We start from the raw sequence: 21,120 nt of genomic DNA on the forward strand, positions 1-21,120 counted from the left end.
CTCTAGAGGCAGATGGGAACCAGGAAATGCTTGACTTATCCCTTCCCCTCTTAGTATAAAAAAGTCTGAATTCTAACACAGGCAAGATGGGTCTTTGGGGCATGAGCCTGCCATCTTCTTGGTCTGCTGTCCTTCTGAATAAAGCGGTTATTCCTTGCCCCAGCGACTCATATCTCGATTATCGGCCTGCAGTGCAGTGAGGAGTGCAAGCTTAAACTCAAAGACAAGTATGGGTTTTGAAAAGCCCGTTTTAGTAAAAACGCCACGGCTGAGGCATTACACAGCAACAGCATTAGCACAGGTGAAGAAAACTTTGACCAAAGAGATTTATCATTTCCTACTTCCTGGAGAAAAAGTAAGAATTCCATGTATAGGTTTGTAGCCCATCAAGGCTTTCTGATTTTTGAATTGAGATCAGATTTATGCACCATAGCCCTGTGGGTGGCAGGTCCCACTTTTCATGCTGGTGAACCCCAGCACTACCTGCCCAAATGCCAAGCTGACATTGGGGCAGTGGTTGAGTTCATAGGACTTCAGGAATTAGACTTCCCTGACAACTGCCAGCCCCTGAGTTCTGAGACCAATGCCACATAGAGTTTCTGCCCAGTTACAATTCTCAGTGTCCCTTGGACAGCAAGGAGATCAAACCAGTCAATCCTAAAGGAAATCAACCCTGAATATTCATTGGAAGGACTGATGCTGAAGCTGAAGCTCCAATACTTTGGCCACCTGATGTGAAGAGTCGACTCGCTGGAAAAGATCCTGATGTTGGGAAAGACTGAAGGTGGAAGGAGAAGGGGACAGCAGAGGATGAGATGGTTGGGTGGCATGACTTTGAGCAAATTCCAGGAGATAGTAAAGGACAGGGAGGCTTGAAGTGCTGCAGTCCATGGGGTCAAAAAGAGTCTGTCATGACCAAGCAACAACAACAATTCTCATTTCTGACGCATTAAGGGAAGAAAATGGACTAAAAGTGCCTAAAAAAATGCTGCTCCACTCTGAAGTCCAAGGAGCGGAGAGTGTCAGAGATTTCTAATTTGTTTGGTAATTTTAAATGATGCTCTTATTAGCCAAAAAGCACACATGTGAAAAAAAATCACACATTCTCTGTACAAAGAGTCTGACAAGTGGAGACATAACTTGCTGGCACAGGATTAAGGTGCCCCTATAGTTTTACTCTTCAGGATTTCAATGCATCAAAAGTTCAGGTGCTAAGTGTGGGCTTGTTGCCTTCCATCAGATTTCAATTTCATCACTTTTTCCTCATTCTGCAGTCGCTGTTAAATGACCACTGATTTCCCTCATGGAGCTGCCTGGACATGCTTGTAAGTGATAACGGTACTCACCACCAGGGGTTGATGTCCAAAACACAACCTGTACAACCCAGGTTGAGCAGAAAGGATGCTGGTGGTCATAGGGGGACAGCCACATGGGCATGTTTCTGGCTGACAGATATCGGCCCGGCTCTGCAACCCTGAAACCCCATGTACCCAGGACTTGGGGAAAGGAAATCTACCAACATTTTCAGATGCTTACAAACACTGGGGACACCAAGCTGGTATGCACCCCCAGGTGCTGGCAGCCCACACCCCTGCACCAATGTGGGTGGCAGTGTGGGGAGCTACGTGGTGCAGAGTGACATGGAGTGAGAGGTCTCTGCCTAGCTTTTTAGTGAAAACACATAATTCTATCTTTTATGGGAATAGTGAAATTATTGAAGTTGAAATATTGAAATTAGAATTAGAAAAATGTTGAAATCAGATAATGCATGCTCAGTTGCTTCAGTTGTGTCTGACTCGTTGTGATCCCATGGATTGTAGCCCGCCAGATTCCTCTGTCCATGGGATTCTCCAGGCAAGAATACATCTAATGAATAGTCGATCTGTGGTGGTAAAGAGAAGACAGGGATATTATGGAACAATGTGGTGTTTTTCTGGCTACCTCACCTTCAAAGTATTAAGAGCTAGGTCTCCACACTTGCTCTTAAGTCAGACTCTTCCCAGGTGGCATAGTGGTAAACAATCCACCTGCCAGTGCAGGAGACATGGGTTCAGTCCCTGGGTGGAGAAGATCCCCTGGAGGAGAAAATGGCCAGTATTCTTGCCTGGACAATTCCATGAACGGCAGAGCCTGGAGGTCTAGAGTCCATGGAGTTGCAAAGAGTTGGACACAACTGAGCACGCGCGCGCACACACACACACACACACACACACACACTCCACATGTGTTCCTAGGTCAGAGGTGTCAAATATGATCTGTAACCCTCCTCATTTCTTGGAGATCCACAATGAACAGAATACCCTTGAAGTGTCCCAGGAGTTTGGCAGAAAGAATAAATTAAACTTTGTTTAATTTAGTGAACTGAATTAATTTAAATGTGTTTTTGTACGGGAGAAAGAGAAAGAGCCACTTACATACATTCCTAGAACTAGCCAGTAAAAATCCCACTTTGGGACACATTAAACTACGAAGATGCCAGGCTTTCGTATTCTTTGTGTGTTCCCAGCTGTGGTGCAGTGGACAATACTCAACTCATGACTTTAGATGGGGGCCAAAAGGTACAGATTTCCAGCTCTAAAATAAGTCCTGAGGGTACAATGTACAGCATGGTGACTATAATAAATAAGACTATATTGCATATTTGAAAGTAGATTCTGAAAGTTTTCCTCACAACAATGAAAAAATTTTTCCTATATTAAGTAGACAACTATTAACTAGATTTATTCTGTGGTGATCACTGTGCAGTACATAGAAATACCAATTAATTATACTGTATACAAATAGAAGGGTTTCCCTGGTGGCTCAGTCAGTAAAGAATCTGCTGCAAGGCAGGAGGCTGCCTGCAATGCAGGAGACCAGGGTTCAGTTCCTGGGTCAGGAAGATCCCCTAGAGAGGGAAATGGCAACCCACTCCAGTATGCTTCCCTGGGAAATCCCATGGACAGAGGAGCCAGGTGGGCTACGGTCCTGGGGTTGCAAGAGTCAGGCATAAATGAGCAACTAAACCACCAGACAAACTGAGTACTATATGTCAAGTATACTTCAATTTAAAAAGCAAAATAGGGAATTCCCTGGTGGTCCAGTGGTTAAAACCCTGCACTTTTACTGCGAGGGGCACAGGTTTGATCCCTGGTCTGGGACCTAACCCACATGCCACAAATGAAACGCTGGGCTCCAATACATACTACTCCATATACTATTTCCTAGCTGGATAAACTTAAACAGTTGCCAAACCTCTCTGTGTCCTAGTTTTTCCAACTATAAAATGTCGGTAATAATATATACCTCCTAAGGTTATCACAAGCTAAATACTCAAGCAAACAATATTTGTGAGGGCTCTTTATGAATTTTAATGCACTAAATTATTTCTAGGTGTTGCTTCTTTCTCTGGAGCCTATATTATCTTATTCTCTCAATGGGAAGCAGCCATTCTAGATACATTAAGAAGAGTCAGCACTACTGGCTTCCCACAGAGGGTGGTCACTTCCTCCCTCTGCAGTGACCAGTACTGTAGGGCACCTCTCATTACAACACCTACTCTTACAGTTCTCTGTCCTGTGTTGCTTATAGCCAAAGAAAAGTCTCCCATGTCCTTTAAAGGAGAAAAAAAGAAAAAGATTCACATTTTGATTTACATGTTTTCCCATCTGATCATTTATTTTACACTTGCAGTCTCTTTGGGACAGATTTTTCACTCTAATGTTTCCAAGAACCCCCTCTGAGATTTCACACATGCCATTATAAATAATGCTCTCCTTGTTCTAATGTCAAATGGGCCAGTGGTGGGAGCATCTAATAAAAGTTCAGACAGGGTTCACGAGTTTTCTAAACCCATTTAGAACATTTCTGAGTATTTCTTTTGCCACCTTTTCTCAGGAGTTTGGATCATGTCACAAAAGTGCCCCCCCCCCCCAAAATAAAAAGAAAGCCACCCTGGTTACAGAATACTGTCGCATTCCAGTCACAGTCACCGAGTGGTTTTGGATCTCACAACACCACATACTGTGCGCGACAAACACAATGAGATATTTGTCCTGTGTTGTGCAACTTGGCAGCTGGCCCTCACACTCTTGCTTAAATATTTGTGAGATGGAAAGTGATCCCAAGTATGACATGGGGAGTCAGAACTGCTGCTCTGATTGCCAGACACACAGTGATGCCGGGAGAGACCTTCCAGTGATCAACCTTGGTCAGGAATGTGCTCTTCACTAAATGTACCAGAAGGAGCTGATACAACATGGGAAATCCACTTAACTAGGGAGCTGACTTGGCTTACAGTTTTTATTTTCCTCAACCCAAGAGACTGGAATTTTAGCTCTGTAATTAACTACTTGCCACTACTTTCCCACCATAATCATCTGTCAACACACAGCAGCTTACCTTTACAAAGAATTTCTGCTCAGTGATTTCACTTGAACCCAGTAATTACCCTCTTGAGTAGACATCAGCTTGCCTTCATATTATAAATAATGCCCCTAAATTCAGAGAGTTGAAGTGGCTTATCTAGAGCCATATGCATAACCCCTCCCCCAGGACACCTTGTGGCTCATTCTGATGGCTCACTTTGTGTTTCAGGCTTCTGCAATCTCCAATTCATGCCCTGAATTCAGCCAGCAAACAGCTGTGGCTCCTCACCCAGGCCAAACCGACTCGTGCCTTTTGGAAAGTTTGATCTAGTTTTCTACCTCCTCTGGAATGTCTCTTAAAGGCAAATTCAAGTTCCATCACTGCAAGGAACTTATCCTCCCTTCAATAGCTCAGCGATATTTCTAAGTGCCAGGGAACCCAACACCCCTTAGCACAGCTCCTGTAACACTGAGGGCACTCCCTATTCTTGCTAATGGATCACATGCCCAAGAGGGAAGGGTGCCGATTACTTAACGGCTGGCAAGGCATGGGGGGCATTGGTTGGTAAGCAGACCGTATCTTTAAGTTTCTTCTGAGTGTTGATATTTGGGGAGGAATTTTCAATGTGTTCCTTCAAAGAGATCAGTATTTAGTACTTTCCCATCTATTCGCCAATAACTTCTCTAAACTCTTCATAGAAATGCCCTTAGATTAAATGGTTGGAAACTGCCTAACCTAATAGACACCCCAAATAGGAACCATTCAGTGAAATTCAAAACTTCTTAATAAAATGTAATCCAAAATACTGGTGTGCACAGGGAGTATAAAAACTCTCTAAGTTGTGTATGAAATCCCATTCATTCCTCTATACATCCTATACATTAATATACAATTCTGTACATTACCATCTGTACAGTAGATGGGGGCGTCTGTGGTGCAGACTTCACACTAGTTGATCTAGGAATGAGGTTTAGGAAGATGTTATAATGAATAACATGAGGGAATATTGCTCTGTAAGATGGTGACTGATGTCTCATATCCTCTGAAGATGGAGAAAAAGGACAGAGACTTAGACTTGGAAAGTTAAATGATGGAAAAGGAAAGACTGGCTGGCCATCAAGGCTGCTTATCATTGTGACTTGCTTAAAGCAGTGAAGCTAATCAGAACAATGTCTGGAGCCAGTGGCCATAAAGAAAAAAGAAAAAAATTCCATACTGCCTAAAGTAAATCAAGATATGGAAAAGAATGGATTCTGTCATTAAAACATCTATGAAAAGAACTGTTTGTTTGCTTCTAAATATTTATTTCTATCACACCTCATACTTTTGAGGGTGACATGTATAGGATGATCTGGTTAAAAAAGTAAACTGTTCTTGGAAAAACACCTAGACCTAAGCATCCTTTAAATCTCCGTGTTTAAAAGGTGTTAAAACAACAAATCCTGGACAAAATACTAAAAGGGCCTAGGGCCTTCGTAAAACTGAAATCAATGATTTTACTATTTTTAAATCAACTTGGACACATCTAATCAGTTTAACTACAATATTTGTTTCTTGCCCAAGAAATACTCTTTGGTTACATACTCTTTGGTCACTAGGTTATCAGGTCAGTTCAGTTCAGTCACTCAGTTGTGTCCGACTCTTTGCGACCCCATGGATCGCAGCACGCCAGGCCTCCCTGTTCATCATCAACTCCTGGAGTTCACTCAGACTCACGTCTATCAAGTCCGTGATGCCATCCAGCCATCTTATCCTCTGTCGTCCCCTTCTTCTTCTGCCCCCAATCCCTCCCAGCATCAGAGTCTTTTCCAATGAGTCAACTCTTCACATGAGGTGGCCAAAGTACTGGAGTTTCAGCTTTAGCATCATTCCTTCCAAACAACACCCAGGGCTGATCTCCTTTAGAATGGGCTGGTTGGATCTCCTTACAGTCCAAGGGACTCTCAAGAGTCTTCTTCAACACCACAGTTCAAAAGCATCAATTCTTCTGTGCTCAGCCTTCTTCACAGTCCAACTCTCACATCCATACATGACCACTGGAAAAACCATAGCCTTGACTAGATGGACCTTTGTTGGCAAAGTAATATCTCTGCTTTTCAATATGCTATCTAGGTTGCTCATAACTTTTCTTCCAAGGAGTAAGCGTCTTTTAATTTCATGGCTGTAATCACCATCTGCAGTGATTTTGGAGCCCAAAAAAATAAAGTCTGACACTGTTTCCACTGTTTCCCTATCTATTTCCCATGAAGTGATGGGACCAGATGCCATGATCTTTGTTTTCTGAATGTTGAGCTTTAAGCCAACTTTTTCACTCTCCTCTTTCACTCTCATCAGGAGGCTTTTTAGTTCCTCTTCACTTTCTGCCATGAAGGTGGTGTCATCTGCATATCTGAGGTTATTGATATTTTTCCCGGCAATCTTGATTCCAGCTTGTGCTTCTTCCAGCGTAGCGTTTCTCATGATGTAAATTAAATAAGTTAAATAAGCAAGGTGACAGTATACAGCCTTGACGTACTCCTTTTCCTATTTGGAACCAGTCTGTTGTTCCATGTCCAGTTCTAACTGTTGCTTCCTGACCTGCATACAGATTTCTCAAGAGGCAGGTTAGATGGTCTGGTATTCCCATATCTTTCAGAATTTTCCACAGTTTCTTGTGATCCACACAGTCAAAGGCTTTGGCATAGTCAATAAAGCAGAAATAGATGTTTTTCTGGAACTCTCTTGCTTTTTCCATGATCCAGCGGATGTTGGCAATTTGATCTCTGGTTGCTCTGCCTTTTCTAAAACCAGCTTGAACATTATAGATTGTGGAAATTTCTCCATTGCTTAACGTGCAATGGATTTATTTTTCTACATTGGGAAACTAGGATTTAGGAAGGTCAAGGAACTTGCTGAGCAAGGGGAGACATGAATTGGTGACCAGCAGTATTGAAGCCAGCTCTCTAATTCACTATTATTTGGAGTTTAGGCTCTTTCTTATTTATTTATTTATTTTTTTAACAAATACACATAGTATCTTTATCCCTGGTACAAGCTGAAGAGGAATATGCAATCTGTTTTCCAGGTACACTGGTTAATGAGAGGAGGTAACAAGCATAGCTCTCATTCTTTTGAACTTCACATAAAACACATCTACCATCTTCCTTGCTCCCTCGCTGTCTTCTCTGACAGCATCTATCCCTTTCAGTGTGGATCCTCCCACTTTATCTCTGAGTCCCTTTCTCTGAATCTTCTCTCAAATCTCACTTGTCTAGTCTCCTTTCAAATGCCAACATTGCCCTTTGTTTTGCCTAATTCTTTTATCTCCCAAAGCATCATTCTTGTCCTCCCCACAGCTCATTCTCCGACCACAGTGATGCTTACTCTCCCCTCTGTGAATCTCAGAGGCATGGTGGCAGGCTGGAGCCCTTCTATAGATCCAAAGCAAGTGCCCAGCTGGCTTTGTAAACACTGATGATTTAAAGGTGAATAAAGTGTCTCCATGGTAAAGAAGAAGAATCTGCCTGCCAATACAAGAGATGCGGGTTCATTCCCCTGGTTGGGAAGATCCCTTGGAGAAGGAAAGGGCAACCCACTCCAATGCTGGGAAATCCCATGGACAGAGGAGCCTGGTGGGCTATCGTCAATGGGGTCACAAAGACTTGGACATGATTTAGCAACTAAACAACAACAATACAGCTAATGTGGGACCTTCTAAACTCAAGTAGCAAAGATCAACGATGCCTGGGAGGCCACGTTCAACTTGTGGTCTTTAGTGAGTGAGTGATAACTCATTTGGAAGCCAAACATTTTACTCCCTTAGAAACAGGCAGGCCAAAGGGCAAGCCCCATTAAGGGATGATTAGCTGTCAGAGGCTTTTGGCTTCATTAAATATTGAAAAAACTCCTAGCTCTCCTGATCAGACTCTACACCCACTTGTTTTATTTCTGCGTTTCTCCTAAGCTGTTCCTTAAAAATTCATGATATCTGTAAATTTTAAGAAATATTGGGACCTTATATATTTATTTATTATGTACTGCATCTGTAATAGGAAATTTTAAAAAAGGGGGAGAGTGAAACAATTTGTGCAAAATCATCTCCTTAGAGAACCTGGGACTGCTGTGGTCAGACTGCGAACACTTTATGACCATATCCAGGATCACATCTCCTATTACAAAGAGTGATGGGTGCTTTTGTGGTGTGTGGCTAGCAAGCCAGAGGATACTTCATGGGAAGTGATTCAGCCCTTCCTAGATGTTGTGAATGAACGGAGCTTCGTGAACACAGCCATGAATGAATGGGGTCAGGAGGAGTGCTGGGGACAGCCTGGTCACCCTGTCTCTTCCAGTGGGAAATGATTATTGCCTCACCTGAAACTGCTGTCACTTGCAGCCTAGAAAATCTTCCATTATCTTTTATTAATCTGGTCATAGAGGGTATGACATTAATTTCAAGCCAAGTGGTTTCTGGGTTAGTCAAAATATTTTCGGAATATTTTTTCCCAATGAGAATTCATTTTGTCTTTATTCTATCATGAAATAATAATATAAATAGTGGGAAAATACCTTCTGTTTGTATAAATTTTCTGCTTTTTCATAGCACTTCCATATCTATTAATTGTATAATAATGGTACATATCTCAGAATATGGTTGTGAAGATTCAATAAATTGATATTTGAAAAGCTTTGTGGTGCCACAGTGTGATACCATGTGTATTACATTCTTGAGAAGATAGAACTATAAGCCTAGAAAACCTATGGTTGTCAGGGCCTGGGAATTTGGGGGGAGCTTGTCTTACAGATGTATGAGGGAATTGGGGGTGGTGATGACAATGTTCTGAACTCTTATTGTGGTAGCAGTTAAATGACTGTGTTTGCCAAAACCCAGAACTGTACACTAAAAAAGGTGAACTTAACTATATGCCATAAAGCTCTTAGAGTTAACATCTGGTACACATTAATAACAAAAGTACAAAACATATTAGCTGTTGTTACACTAAGAATTGATTCCCTGATAATCTTCTAGGGTAAGCCAAGCATGTCTTTTCATCTCAGTCTAAGAGTTGAGGAATCTCCGGGCCCAGAGGCAAAGTGACCTGCCAGAGACCACACAGGTTAGAAGGCAGAGTCTACACCAGAACCCATCTCTCCGGAAGCATTCTGCCTCCAGTCTGATATGGAGTCAGACTCAGGGCTAGGAAAGGCTCTCTGGATTCATTTGCTGAGACTGCCATAACAAAAGGCCACGGACTGGGGAGCTAAAACAAGACATTTATTTTCTCACAGTACTAGAACCCAGCATCAAGTTTCCAGCCAGTTCAGTCTCTGGTGAGAGCTCTGGTTCACTAGCAACTTTGTGTAGCTTGTGTGAGTGCAGGGAGAGTATGAGCTTTTGATGTCTCTTCTTATAAGGACACTAATCCTGCTGATGGGGCCCCACTCTGTGACCTCATTTGACCTCAATTATTTCCTCAGAGACTCTGTTTTTAAATTCAGCCACATAGGGGTTAGGGCTTCAAGACCTAAATTTGGTGTAGAGGGACACACTCAGTCCACAACACTCTGCTTGCCACTCTGCTTGCCACAGGAGCAAGAACAGCTCCCAAAATGAGAAGATGCACAATTCTGGTCCAGAAGGCAGATCTGTAGTCCTCGGTCAGCATTTTCAGGGCCTCCCAAGTGGTGCTAGTGGTAAAGAACTCACCTCCCAGTGCAGGTAGACAAGAGATGCAAGTTCAATCCCTGGGTCAAGAAGATCCCCGGGAGGAGAGCATGGCAACCCACTCCAGTATTCTTGCCTGAAGAATCCCATGGACAGAGGAGCCTGGCAGGTTACCTTCTATAAGGTCACAAAGAGTTGGACACAATTGAAGCGACTTAGCACACATGCACATCAGTTTTTTCATGCCTGCAAGTGAAGGTCTAAGCCACTCTCTTCCCTTCTTAGGTAGTTCTTGACAGTTTCGCTGTTATCAACTGATTCCAGAGCTTAACAGATGCTGTTGTTCCATAGCAGCCCCAGATTCAGCTGGTTTCCATGCAAACCTCAGGGCAATCTCAGTCCTCATCTTGTCCACCAACTCCACCCCAGTTCCTCTGGGAGTAGCTAAGAGAGAGTAAGCAGACCCTGGGACTTCCCCATCATTTGTGGATGAAGGGAGAAGGGCTTCCCAGACTCCATGTCACCTCAGGTGACATCCCTCATGGGTCCTCTTGCCCCTGCTTGTGCTCTCTATACAGTTTCAAGAGCCAACCACCCTAGTCTTAGAAGTTAGTGTAGTTTTCACTTGATTTTACATTCTCTCCAATCAGGAGCAAAAAAGTCTTCTCTCAGTAAAGCTTAAAACTGCAATTTTTAAGCTTAAACCATGTTTAAGAATCACATTGGGATCTAGAAATGAGGATTCTTCATTTTATCAATAAAGTGAAATTAAACAGTGATAACATCCCCCTTTCTCTGACTGCCTCCCCACTCCTTAACCCACTAACTCTTGTCCATTTTGATAGGGAGTTTCCCAAGTGAATCAATGGGAGGATAAAGACTTTGGAAAGAATGAAGACAGCAGGCAGCCTGACGTGTGGTCCTTGTACCCCTACATCACTCAGCAATGGGAACTTGTTCATTCTAACAATACACGCCTCATCCACCTGCCATTATTTTAGTGTTCAACATTACTGAGCTTACAGCCTCTTAAGCATTATGGGTTTTAGCCCAAGAGATCATCTGACTCTTTAGTACTTGAGACCAAAGCATTGCATCCTTTCATAGTGAAAAGCCAACAGGGACTGACCAGTCACGAGCAAAGGCAACCAGGGAAGCAGAGGCTATATCGATCTGTGTCACTGTCTAGGTGACCACATTATGTTGGTTTAGTTCCAAAATTCCAATGTGAAGTTGCTTCTATGGAAATAACTCAGAAAGGCTGAATTCCAGCTAACCTTAAGTAAAGGAAGAAGTCAGTGATTTTCCAACAGTGTAGGGGGGAAAAAAGCTTCTCTGTACTACAAACAGTATTCTCAGTATCACTGGTAGCTACTGAAGGCATTCTGTTTAGTACATGAGCAAATAAGGTTTCTGGCTGGATACCACACATCTGTTCCACCATTAACCCCAGCTTGTTAGTTAACACTGAGGACCCTGTCAGAACGCATATTCCACCATTAACCAGAGATGAGGACTTAATACACCAGAGCCCGTTAAAAATGAGTAAGTTATCTTTCTTCCCAGTTCATTCTGATACAGAAACTGATGTCTGTGTCCACGTGAATGTAACATTAATGGGAAAGTTGCTTTCTCTAGGGAGCTCTGAATGCCTGCCTGACATCATTATGGTCCTTTTCTGCTATGTCTGTGATATATGAAATGTGCAGCAATTGTGACCTTAGTTATAATAGACACTGTGATTTCTTAGGATGATTGTGAAAGCTAAGAAGTCATGTAATACAAGTAACTCTCAATTACTGAGTCCTCATGCTGTACATGATGTTCTGTGCTAAAGACAATACTCACACTTAAATTTCATTTTTTTGTACCTCTCCCAACATACCTACAGATAAAATATATCCATAGAAAATGCACATGTTATAAGAAACAGCTGTTTTGTGATGGTGAAGCTGAAACTCAGTTTCTGACCAGCAACTTTTCTTTTCAGAATGGACAGCAAACAGTTAATAACAGTGGCTGCTGAGGGTTATGGAAAACCAGTGTCTCTGGATGCCTCTTAAGCCATCGCAGGAAGCACCTACAACTGCAGAAAGTAAAAGACCAGCGGATGGGGAGGAACTGGGGCCATGTGTCTACAGGCCTAGCACAAGGTGCTAATGGCCACTGTGGAATTTCTTTAAAGTCTTTAAAGAAATTTAAAGATAAATAAAGACTTTATTTCATCTTTAACATCTTATATAACTGTTGCATTCGATTCCACAGCACATTAAGAAAAGTGATGATTTCTCCCTAAATCATGTATTAAAATGGATACTTCAGAAACCTGGGCCATGCTGATTTTGTACCTTCATGAATTCCTGTTCTGGACATGCCAACTTGTGTCCAGAGTCTAGGCAGATACCTGTTTGAGAGGCATTGGTGGCAGAGAGTAAAGGGTTTTAGAGCCAACAGATCTGGTTTATTGCTCTAGCTCAGCTAGTTACTAAGTGAGTATAAATAAATTGCTTCCTATGATAGTATCTTTCATCACATATACATGGGAATAAAATCTTGGAAGCTTGAATCAAGCCTACACCCTTTCCCAACATGCTAAGTTCTAGAAAAGCTGGTAAATAAGCCCAGTGGCCAGAAATAGGCAAAAAGAAGTATTTTAGCAATCGCTTTGGGATGACAACAATAAGCCTGCACCAGGATGCTACACAGTCCTGAGGGGCCCATTTCCTACTGTGGTCCATGTAGACACTCCCTCCTGGGGGTGCCCAGCATAGTGTCTTGCATCACAGCCTGGGGGTCTTCTCTGGTGCTGACAAGACTCTCCACGTGACTTTGGCCAAGGCATCACCTTCCTCTAAGCCCTAGGTTTTTCACATATAGAAGAGAGACCCTGTCGTTATCTGTGAGGCTCCAGTGAGGCAGCTGAAATAAAATGTCTTATGTGGTAACACCCAATACCTGTGGCTTTATTTTAGTACATATCAACTCACTTACAGTTAAGTACTACATGCACTATGGGGAAACAGCATTGGATGAGATTAGATGGGAGCTCGTTCCATAATCATAACACAAGCTGGGGAATTGCTGCTATGGTGGAAATGTGACCAACAGCTAGGGCTTGTGACACTGGTCCCTTTCTGTCCACTCCTTAATTTACTCTTGCTCCCAGCCCCCTTCCATTTAAAAGTTGATATTAGGATGCCTGAACATTTGCTACTGTGTCCAGAGGGTCACAGGAAAGGGAGAGTATTGGGAAAGAGCAGGAGAGAAAGTTGTCAAAGAAGATCAAAGTCCCGAGTCTCTGTCGAAGTTTCCTGAGAAGGAGTTGGTCACACTACCCCATAGAGGCTGTGATGGCAAGGGTGTGTTAAGCTTTCTGGCTAATGGTCAAATCCAAATAGCATGTACTACAGGTCAACCAAACACTACACATATGATCTCACCGAGCTGCCCTGAACCACAAGTTGAGCCAACGCAGGGATGCTGAGGACACATAAGTCAGGAATCACCAGGAGCAGCATGTGATGGAATGGAGTCAGTGGCTTAGCCACATATTGAGGGTAGGGGGGGCATCACTCTTTTCTCTTCCTGAAAGTCCTGAAGCACGCAGTCAAGGGTTGGTGAACTCTAAGAAGTCCTTCTGAGGATATCCTTCAAGAGACATCTCAACTCTCTTCATTTCTTTCCACCCCTATGTTGATCTCCTGATTGGGTCCTTTCCCTCCCTCGGTCACTGTGTCAGCTTCCTAACTGCTCCATCACTTTTCTCCTTTTATTTATTTCTTTCTTTACTTTATTTTATTTTTTGGCTGTGTTGTGTGAAAAGGCAGAGGAACCAGAGATCAAACTACCATCTGTTGGATCATCGGAAAAGCAAGAGAGTTCTAGAAAAACATTTACTCCCACTTTATTGACTATGCCAAAGCCTTTGACTGTGTGGATCACAACAAACTCAAAAATTCTGAAAGAGATGGGAATATGAGACCACTTGACCTGCCTCTTGAGAAATCTGTATGCAAGTCAAGAAGCAACAGTTAGAACTGAACATGGAACAACAGACTGGTTCCAAATCAGGAAAGGAGTACATCAAGGCTGTGTATTGTTACCCTGCTTATTTAACTTATATGCAGAATACATCATGAGAAATGCTGGGCTGGATAAATCACAAGCTGGAATCAACATTGCCAGGAGAAATATCAATAACCTCAGATAGGCAGATGACACCACCCTTATGGCAGAAAGTGAAGAAGAACTAAAGAGCCTCTTAATGAAAGTGAGAGGAGAGTGAAAAAGTTGGCTTAAAGCTCAACATTCAGAAAATTAAGATCATGGCATCTGGTCCAGTCACCTCATGGCAAATAAATGGGGAAACAGTGGAAACTGTGAGAGACTTTTGGGGCTCTAAAATCACTGCAGATGGTGATTGCAGCCATGAAATTAAAAGACGTTTACTCCTTGGAAGAAAAGTTATGACCAACCTAATCAGCATATTAAAAAGCAGAGACATTACTTTGCCAACAAAGGTCCGTCTTGTCAAAGCTATGGTTTTTCGAGTGGTCATGTATGGATGTGAGAGTTGGACTATAAAGAAATCTGAGCACCAAAGAATTGATGCTTTTGAACTGTGGTGTTGGAGAAGACTCTTGAGAGTCAATTCTAAAGGAAATCAGTCCTGAATATTCATTGGAAGGACTCATGCCGAAGCTGAAACTCCAATACTTTGGATGCGAAGAGCTGACTCATTCGAAAAGACCCTGATGCTGAGAAAGACTGAAGCCAGGAGAAGATGGGGACACAGTGGATGGCATCACCAACTCAAAGGACACGAGTTTGAGTTAATTCCGGAAGTTGGTGACGGACAGGGAGGCCTGGCGTGCTGCAGTCCATGGGGTCTCAAAGAGTCGGACATGACTGAGCGACTGAACTGTCTGGGCTTTCTCTAGTTGCGGTGAAGTGGGGTGGGGTGTGCGCTGCTCTCCGTTACGGTTCACAAGCTTCTCTTCAGCGGCTTCTCTTGTTGCAGGTGGGCTCTAGGATGCACGGGCTTCAGTAGTTGCAGCCCTCAGGCTCAGTAGTTGTGGTACATGGGCTCAGTCGCTCCGTGGCAGGTGGGATCTTCTCTTGACCAAGATTCGAACCCATGTCCTCTGTATAGGCAGGCGGATTTTCACCCGTTGCACCACCAGGGAAGTGTTATCATTTCCCTTCTTAACTTTCTCCAAATCACTGTTCATCCAATAGCCAGAGCAATGGTCTTGAAATATTAATTGTATCTACTCATTTGTTTTTCTGCTATAAACTCTCCAATGACTTTGCATTGCCCTTAGGATAAAATGAAATGTCACTGGAGTGTCTGAGAGCACCCTAGTTGTTCTCGGTGCCTCCCTCCCCAGTGTTCTCTTTACCCCTTTTCTGATAGTAACCTCCATCTGGTCTTAACTTTCCTTAGTGCTTCCTCATCACAGGTCCTTCACACATGCAGCTTCTCAATTTTTACCTGGCTGACTTCTTTGTGTCCATTAGGACTAAACTTAAGTACTTTTGATGCTTAAAAGCAAGTTGAACTCTCAGGGAGTCCCACAGTATCAATCAGTAGCATTGCTTATTTGTATGGTCACATGCTTGGCTATCTCTCTCTGCCTCTGATGCACGCTTCCTAAAGAAAGTACTAGCCAGTGCCTGTATGCTCAACAAATATCTGTTAAATAAAACAGTTGCATCTGGCTCCCCAGGGGCATAGTCTTGGTAGATAGACACTACAGTATGAAATAAATATGGAAGAAGAAGAAGGGCCAAAACCTCAAAGGCATCTTCCTGTCAACCCTCCTTGGGTCTGTCAGTACAGAGTCCTTGGAGCCCGGATGGGTATGGGGGACAGAAGGGAAAGGACAGTAGCCAATTTGCTTGGAAAGCGATACCCGTTTCTAATTTAAACTGCAAATAAGGAATGGAAACAGACATGTGTTGTACACAGAGTAACGAACATATGGGACCAGTTACCCAAAAAAGCCATGGAAGCCTGAAGATTAATGAGTTGAAGTGACACCTCGGTGGAGGAGAGGGTGTGAAGGTGTGGGGAGGAGTCAGAGAGGCAAAGGGCTGGCTGTCCTGTCCCGGGGGTTCCCATCCCTCTGCTTATCCTGAGGTATGTTCCATTGGCTATCTCAACTTCTCTGGATGAAGCCATCTTACTTACAGTATCCCCCAAGTGGCCTCATCAGAACCTTCCTATGGGAGGGGCTTGTGGGGAGCAGGAGAGGTTGGGGGCAGACATGTACAGGTGGGAGAGGCTGGACTGGAAGCCGTCCTGGATGTATCACTACTACTTAGTTTCCGTGGCTGGGGAAGTAAGGGGACAGATAGAGATTGGTGAGAGGAGGTCTAAAGCCCTCAGACCTCTACTCAGCATCACCCTGCCTCCTACATCATCTACCCTCTGATTCTCACCTACTGCGGTAGCTGCATAGCCTTAAATCCTGAGCAGAGCGCTTGGAGTAACTAAAGCCTGGAGAAATTCAGCTGAAAGCCAAATCCCCATCTTCAAAGGACTATCCATTTCCATCTTGGCAGATAATATTTGAAAAAGCTATTATGACATGTTTTGGATTCTCAAACCCTCATCGCACAGAGGAGATTGATCTGTTTCATCGACTTGATAATCATTTGTTTGTTTTGGCATCATTCATTCATTTAGCAACAATCTATTAAGCTACCTGGACCGGGTGCTGAGCCATGTTGTGGGCACTGGGGTGGGACATCCATTAGCTCCATGTTCTCATGAAGCCCTCAGTTTAATGAGAGGTACAGACCATGCATCAGTAAACAGATATCTATGCCTGATAATGCCAAGGGTGAGAAACACTGTGAGGAAAAGGAGCTGAATAGAAGGATAGGCTAGAGGGGCAGTGGTAATTTAAACAGGAAGCTCAGCAAAGAGTATTCTAAGCAGGGAAAATCTAAGCATAAATCTGAAAAAATGTGAAAGAACAAGACACGCAAACATCAGGAAGAAGGGCTTTCCAGGCACTAGAGTTAACAGATAAAAAGGTCCTGAGGTGGGAATAAAATTTGTTTGGATAGTAAGGAGACCAGTGTGGCTGTAGCGACTACAGCAAGGGGGGTGATAGGCAGGAATGGGTGTGGCATCTTATGGGGTCATCACTGGTGGGGTTTTATGTAAGGGCACAGCTTCACTGAATGGCATGTCTATAGCTGTGCATTTGTATCTATATCTTAACTTCTATATCTAAATAATATGCTACATTCCAGACAGTATTTTAATGCAAACTATTTAACATTGTTTTAAAGCAAACACATAATCTATGACCTACCTATCATTTCTATTCACTAAGGAGAGACATTTGAGTGCACAATCAGAATCAGAGGCTGAGGTGATGATGGGAGAGGCCAAATCCAAAAATCTTGCCCCTTTCTCTTTGATTTTTGCCCCTTGTTTTGCACCACTTTCCCAAATCCACTTGGTGGATGACCAGCCAGGAAAGCCAGCTAAAGCAATTAGCCACTTTCTCTGAGTCCTGCTCAGGAGGAAATCCTTTCTTCCCCAATCTATACAGCTCAACAGCGATAACCAATACTTTCTTTTCCAGAAAGTGATGGATTCAGGAAACAAAATGAGTCTGACCACATGGGTCCCTCGCTCTTTCTGTCAATGGAAGGAGCAGGGGGCAGGAGAGAGATTCGTTAACTTTTAGTCCCTTAAGTAGCACAGAAGCATTCCCAAGTTTCTCAGGACCCTGAGTTGTAGCCCCCATGATGCTGAACTTTGGGATTTATGCTGATGGTCCCAGCACACTTCTCTCTGTCAGTACATAAGTAGGAAGCGCCCTCTACATTACCTTGTTTTTCCTGATTACTCCCCCAATATTCCATCAGTTATATGATTACCTCTCTGCTGAGGTCACCCCTTGACTACTAAAAAGTTTGAGCTTCCTTTGAGGAAGAAAACAACCCTGGTGGTATCCCACCAGGGATATGGGGAATTGGGAAAAGATTTCAGAGCCTTGGTGTCCTTAATGCTTGTCTGTTTCTGTTCTTTCTTTGTGTATTTTGCTTCCTGCCTCTCAATCCCTCAGTCAACCCCCATGACATTTTTTTTTTCCTTGCAAGTTCCCTCCCAAGGTCTCTATGCCTGCCAATTATATTTTGTTTATACCAAATCATCCATTTAGGTACAGATCGTTGGCATTTAGCATATGACATTTACTGGTTAATATCTACTTGACTCCATTTACGGAAATAGCTTGCATGAAACACATAAAGGTCTTCAAGCACTCCTAATCTCCTCTGTGAACACAGACTCGGGGATAACAATTCTCTTCAGTCCTGAATTTGTCTTCAGAGATGAAGACAAGAACACTCCAGAGAAGGGCAAGGTTTATACAGAACAAACAAGCTACTGCAAATTAACTGAACACTGAGGGGAAAAGATCAGAAACGATTCCCAACTTAAGAATGTTGAACTTCAAAACAATCTGTCCCCTTTCCAATGGTAGTGTGTCTTCTGCTTACTGAAAAGGTTGCTGCTGCTGCTGCTAAGACACTTCAGTCGTGTTCGACTCTGTGTGATCCCATAGATGGCCTCCTACCAGGCTCCTCTGTCCCTGGGATTCTCCAGGCAAGAACACTGGGGTGGGTTGCCATTTCCTTCTCCAATGCATGAAAGTGAAAAGTAAAAGTGAAGTCGCTCAGTCGTGTCCAACTCTTAGCGACCCCATGGACTGCAGCCCACCAGGCTCCTCCATCCGTGGGATTTTCCAGGCAAGAGTACTGGAGTGGGGTGCCAAATGTCCTCAGATTTCTTTCCCTTTTGAATCCCTGTCTCTCCCTTCTTCTTCCCTAAATATCACCGCTATCCTCACGGACCACTGTGTGTGTTTGTGTGTTAGTTGCTCAGTCGTGTCTGACTCTTTGTGATCCCATAGACTGTAGCCCACCAGGCTCCTCTGTCCATGGGATTCTCCAGACAAGAATATTGGAGTGGATTGTCATTCCCTCCTCCAGGGGATCTTCCCAACCCAGGGATTAAACCCAGGTCTCCCGCATTGCAGGCAGATTCTTTACCATCAAAGCCATCAGGGAAGCCCACTGACCACCATATTTTTGTTTAAAGCTGAGAGTCACCATTGATTCCCTAGTCTCCCTCATTGCCCATATCCAAGTCATCATTAGGTTCTTTCAGTTTGACCTGCAAAGCATGCCTGAATGTGCCCATGTTCTCATGTCCACTGTTACATAATTCAAGCCTCCTTGCACATTTACTCAAACTTCTGCAGTTGCCTCCCCTAAACTCCTCTAGCTCTACCCTCCAAGTGCTGTCCCAACCAGAGGGCAACTAACCCGAGTTACTCTTATCCTAGCCTGGCCTGATGTTGAAGTATCCTTCGAAGACAACCTTACCTGCTCCCAGAAACTCCTTCCTGGTCTTGGTGGTCTGATATGCCACCTCTATCCCATAGCAATGACTTAGTGAATGACCTCTCTCTTTGCCCTGGGGTCATATTTTAACCTTTGCCTATCACCGTAACTTGAATAAAACTGAATCCTGGAGCAATAAAATGACAAAAGTATACATTCAAGTGATTAGTTCTTCATGGGCTGTATCTGGTCAAACTTTTGAAGATAGGAATGCTTATGTTTTGAGGAATTTGTGGAAGACTTTTTATCAATTTGCTAAACATGTTACTGGTCACTTCATCACCTCTCTCAATGAAATCACTCAAGTTGCACCTTTATTTTTAAGTGGGAAAAGTGGTTACCCTGAAGGAAAAAAAAAATTGGTTCCACAGAAAAGGAACCCAAAGTGATCTTTATAAAGCAAACCACCATGGAGAGACAGCAGCAGCTAATAGCATCTGGGAAGACCACACACCCACACATCTGAGGCTCACACCAGCAGAGAGCCTCATGGGTCAGGCTCTTAATGATCTCTGCTAATGAAAACTCAACCAATCAGAACTGGTCTCATTCTGAGAGTTATCCTCCTGGGGTCTTCAGAAATTACCAGCAAGCTTGCTTTGCATTTATATCACCCACGGTCCTGGTCAGGAAAACTAGGAGTTTATTCAGCTGGCGGGAAGTAGGCTAAGGGGTGACCAGACATCATCTTCAGGCGAGAAGGCAGAACCTTCAGGAGAGCAATGCCTGGCTGCTTGCACTCAAGGGCACGTCAAGGAAAGGTGACACACTAATCTCACATGTGATATAATCAGCTTCTTGACATGAATGCCCAATAGGTCATTAACTGCCTGAATGCTCAGTGAGGGCAGCTGTGAAGTCCCCTGCCCTGCATCCTCTGATGCTCTGAGTTAAGATACCCAGTGGAACTTTCCTAGCTGTCCCCTGATTTAAAATTTTCAGTCTCGAGCATAGGGAAAAGCTCTGGGCAACTCATATTCTAGAGAAAATCTCTCTATCAGTCAGAGTCCAGCACCTGAAAGGTGGACCAGACTCCTGCTCCTGTAATAGAAAAACCCCTTCAGTAACTAGGTACCACCCTAGATTCCTCCCCTCTCTCAGTCTGTGTGGGGAGAAAACTGGGGCGGGCAGGGAACAAAGGAATGGATTTGCTGGTCTCGGGGCCACTGGTGGCGTGTATGAGACCCACCACATGACGATCTAGGAAAAGCAGAACTGTGGACACAGTAAAACGATCAGTGACTGATGGGCTAGAGGGAGCAAGGGATGAATAGGCGGAGCACAGAGGATATTTAGGGCACTGAAACTATTCTGTATGATACTATAATGGTGGCTATGTGTCATTATAAATTCATAAAAACCCATAAAATGTACAGGCTTCCCAGGTGTCACAGTGGTAGAGAATTCACCTACCAATGCATAAAATGCAAGAGACGCGATCCCTGGGTTGGGAAGATCCCCTGGAGTAGGAAATGGCAACCCACCCCAGTACTCTTGCCAGGAGAAGCCCATGGACAGAGGAGTCTGGTGGGCTCTGACATGACTGAACACACCCATAAAATGTACAGTACTAATATGAACTCTTATTGAAACTTTTGGTGATGATGGATCCTTTTTTTTTTACCATAGAATATATACACTGTTTCCCCCACATATGACTTGGGGCAAAACACTCTTACTGACTTTTGGTGATAATGCTG

At 43.5% G+C, this 21,120-nt stretch overlaps 1 protein-coding gene across 2 annotated transcripts in view; it reads right to left on the reverse strand.

Moving 5' to 3' along the window:
• The window catches only part of NTRK2 (neurotrophic receptor tyrosine kinase 2), a 396,774-nt gene that overhangs the window by 4,654 nt on the left and 371,000 nt on the right, over positions 1-21,120 (reverse strand). The gene's annotated exons all lie outside the window — the stretch shown is intronic.

Source organism: Ovis canadensis, chromosome 2 (genome assembly GCF_042477335.2).
Source record: "Ovis canadensis isolate MfBH-ARS-UI-01 breed Bighorn chromosome 2, ARS-UI_OviCan_v2, whole genome shotgun sequence".
In the NCBI taxonomy this organism is placed as follows: Eukaryota; Metazoa; Chordata; class Mammalia; order Artiodactyla; family Bovidae; genus Ovis; species Ovis canadensis.